Genomic DNA, 4,293 nt, shown 5'->3' on the forward strand with positions numbered 1-4,293 from the left:
GGCTCCCCAGGCACCTGAACTCACATGTGTACATGCGCGCACACACAGACACACACACACAAATAAATCTTTAAAAAAAAAAAAAAACTAAAATAAAATGGTTCTGTTCTGCATTTAATTTTTCACAATGATTGTATCTAATTATTCAGAATGTATAATCTGTTCAATAAATTCAGATGATGCAATAGCTTCTTTTTTATATAAGGATAAAATAAGTTTATATTTAGAGTCAAGAGGAAGCCTAACTTCTCAAGATAGTCTTACAGGAGAGTGAACAGCATACTTTTTGCTTCCATGGAATGGAATGAAGGACTAAGACCGAAGTATGTACACTAGAAATCAACAAATGCTGGGAAAGGAGTGAAAAAGACGACAAAGTGAAGACTAAATACAGGAAGATGTCACTGTGATCATGCTGGTTGGAGTCAGAACCGGTACCGGATCACACTGTTCCAGGGGCGATCAAAGAAAGAGGGGTTGGGCAGGGACCAATATCGACATTGTCGGAAATGGAAGAAACTCACTCAGACCCAGGTTACCTTCAGTAGCGGACTGCACGATTCAGCACTGGCAGTACAAACCCTGTACCCTAGTCAAGTCTCCCTCCCCGTCCTGCTGCTACCCTTCCTCTCTCCAGTGGTAGCTGCCCACTGGCCTAAGCAACTTTAACGACACTAGGAAGAAACACGCCAAGGACTCTGCAAGTCTTCCCATGCTTTCTTTTCCCACAAGTCTTCAGAGATCTGTGTTGTTCTGTTTTAAACGGGAGCAGTACGCAGCTTTCAGAAACAACCCCAGAGGCTGCGGGCAGGACGGAGCGGGGCGAGGCGGGGGGGGGGGGGGGGGGGGGGGGGGAGGGAGAAATGGCACAGGACCCCGGCAGCGGAGACCCGGCCAGACCCCTGGAGATTCCGATTACTTCAACCTTCAAAAAGTGGAGCGGTGTCGATTCACAAAGGCTAAGGAACAGGTTGGCGGAAACCAGGATGAGAGGCTGCCGGGAGGGTTGGACGGAACCTGATGTCTTCAGAAATCAGCTTGGCTGACTCCACGCACGAAAAAAGCTGCCAGGTTGGAGGGTTTGATTATAAAATTCCCGGTGGTGGCAGGGAATTCCTGAAAAGGAGTACATTAAAACAACAACGTCAAACAGTAACCGAGATGAGGAAGGAGAGAGGGAGATGAATAAAGTTTTACACCTTTCCTGAAAGTCGTGAACTACGGAAACGAGACAACCAAGGGGCAGTTTATCCCGTTTTCCTACCCTGCGGGTGGGGCTTCACCCGGGGGTTCTTCCTGGCTGGTCCATTCCAGGCTCCGGAGCAGTAGTCCGGGACTACTATATATATATACAGATATATATAGATATATATATATATATATATATATATATATATATATATATATATATAATTGTTCGAGCTTAGAATAAAAATAAATTAATATTTGAAGCTTAAGGGCTCTACTTAGTTCAGGGTAAAAAAAATAATAATAAGCTCAGTTTTGCATTGTTTGTTTTCGTTTTATTTGTACTGAAAACCGCCTCCGAGACCAGAGCAAAGCATCCGGAGTCCTCGGGCGGGGTGTTTCACTGCTCTCTCGCCAAACAAACAAACAAAAAAAAAACAGAAAAACAAAACACAATGAAACAAAGCGTCTAAGGGGTCAGCCCTGGTTACTCAAATATGTAATTCTGTAACTTTGGGAAACTGAGGCCGGTGGATTGGCGCTCATTTTAAGGCTTTCCTGGGCTACAGAAAGAATTCCAGACTAGACTGAGAACCGAGAGAAACTTGAAAATGACCGGAAAAAAATCCAAATTCCACCAACAGTGTACACTGTGATTATCTGTGACGACAATTCATCTAGAGGCCGCACACTTGTGACCCTAACTAACGGTATTTGACACTTCTTGTTTCCAATCTTTTCTCAGTAGAAAATATTTCCCATTGTGGGGCATCCTCACCTGTGCCTGTAATTCCGTTACTCAGGAAGTGGAGACATATCTGAGAGTTCAAGGCCAGCCTGATTTGCACAGAGTTTCAGGCCAGCCAGGGTTACACAGTGAGACCCCCATCTCAAAACAAATAAGCCAAAAAATAAAATGAAACAAACAAACCAAAAGCCCAACCCCCAAACCAACTAGCCTACCAAAAAGGCAAGAATTCACGAATAAAAACCTAATACTTCATTACAATAAAGTGATTATTTTATATTTATATTTATGTTTGGTTTTTCAAGACAGGGTTTCTCTGTGTACCCTTGGCTATCCTGGACCAGCTTGGCCTCAAACTCACAGAGATCCGCCTGCCTCTGCCTCCCCGAGTGCTGGGATTAAAGGCATGTGCTACCAACATTAATTATCTTTAAATTTTCCTTTAACATTTATTATTTTTAAATCATGTGTAAGTTTATGTGTGTGTGGCATCTGTGTTTGAGTCTTTGTGTGTGTGATACCTGTGTGCATCTGTGTTTGTGTGTGAGTGGATGTGACCTGGGTGCTGGGAATCATTCAAGTCATACTCTTAGCTGCTGAGCCATCTCTCCAGCCCTGATTATTATTATTATTTTAAGAAAATACTTTAAAAAAATACTTTAAAAAAAATTAGGGACAATGAAAGAGTTTGCTACAGAGACCATCAAAACAAAACAAACAATACACCCAAAACAGAAACGACACTGAAGAAAGTCCAAAACGCTTCATTTGATTAATGATTTTCTCTGTTACATCTCTACTTACTCCCAATTCGCTTTCCTTATCTTTGTGAATGAGCTGCTCTCTTGGCCATGAGTTATAAACGTAGCTGAATTTTATCTATCTTTTTATTTGGTAGTTTGGGGTTGTGAAGTAAAATGACAAACCTAAAACCTGTGTGTTAACACAAGAATTTAAATTTGCAAAAAAAAAAAAAACAGATCAGTGTTAAAAAAAAAAAAAATCAGTGTTGAAAAATCAATTTTATGTGTTTCCGCCCGGTTTCGAACCGGGGACCTTTCGCGTGTTAGGCGAACGTGATAACCACTACACTACGGAAACGCCCCTGGCAGGTCTCTCTCTTTCTGATTAGTTAAAAATGGGCCCTACTATCCACACTATTGATTCCTAATTCAACAGTGGTAGGAAGCTCGAAGACTAACCGCGAAACAGGCCCTGTGCAGCTGCGGTAGAGAAACCTCAGGTCGGCGGTCGGCGCTCCTGGCAAATTTGATTTAAAGGAATTTCCTTACGTGTTGTACGGCTGTATGCTCCTTTCTAGGCTGAAGCGAGCCTCTCTTATCTTCCTATCCTAAAACGCCAGGCTCAGCTTTGCACCCTAACGTTTTCAGACACTGCTCACTGAGAGGCACTTTCTTGACGATCACCAGTAAAGGTTAAGGTACTGTTTGCAAAGAGGATGTAAGTGACTTGGGTACGTTCGAGAAGTTTCAAGTGAGGACAGGAAAACCTTATTCAGTACGAGCAATTGTCAGTGAACAAACCCCGCGCTGATAATAAATACATGCATATGTACAGCATTTTTGTTCCCCCGCGATGACCAGTCACACAGCGAAGCGGAGCTAAAACTAACTGTAAAGACGACAAGCTGAGCCAGCCTTTGCGCTGTCTGAGCGCCACCCTGAAGCAGGTGGGAATTGAGAAGGGCTGTGAAGCATAAACGCACAGAGACCAAAAGATGAGAAAGTAAAAGCAGCACAAGTTATCTGAAGCCCAGATGATGCTAAGAAGAGGAAGTCCTACTATGTGAAGATGGTTTTGAACTTCCTAAGGTTTACATGTGCTGTTACATGTCCACCAGAATATGGCTTTTCATGTATAATATGTATCACTCTTTAGCTATTTCCTATCCGGTGATGGCACCAAGGTTGAATTCGATTTAGACTATGGAAAGATCAGTGTTGACGCTGCCATTAATATCTACCTACCTATGGCACTGTTTCTTTGAATATTGGGTGTGAGAGTCATACCAAACTAAGAGAATATCTAGATAACTGGATGTAAGGAACTTTCTTTTTGAGACTGGGTATCATGTAGCCAAGGCTGGCCTTGAACTCTTGATCCTTGTGTTTCAGCGCTGAGATTCCAGGTGGGCACCATCGTTGGTATGGCAATTCTCAAACTGCTTATGAAGTTTTGGGGTGCTCTTCTGAATGATTGCTATAGCTCCTACCAGCAGATGCAAGAGAGCTGTTATAGCTGCAATCAAGTTTCTAATCCTCAGCTTGTTCATATACATGTACCTATGCGTATTTCTAGTAATTTTTTGTTATGTATAATTATTTAAATTCTAAAAA

At 42.4% G+C, this 4,293-nt stretch overlaps 1 non-coding gene across 1 annotated transcript; it reads right to left on the reverse strand.

Annotated features, from left to right (window-relative positions):
* Nucleotides 1-2,964: 2,964 nt before the first annotated feature.
* Trnav-aac (transfer RNA valine (anticodon AAC)) lies at nt 2,965-3,037 on the reverse strand. Its single transcript has one exon. It is a non-coding gene; the product is annotated as a tRNA-Val (tRNA).
* Between the last annotated feature and the right edge of the window lie 1,256 nt (nt 3,038-4,293).

Source organism: Psammomys obesus, unplaced genomic scaffold (genome assembly GCF_907164565.1).
Source record: "Psammomys obesus unplaced genomic scaffold, mPsaObe1.curated_primary_1811, whole genome shotgun sequence".
NCBI lineage: Eukaryota > Metazoa > Chordata > Mammalia > Rodentia > Muridae > Psammomys > Psammomys obesus.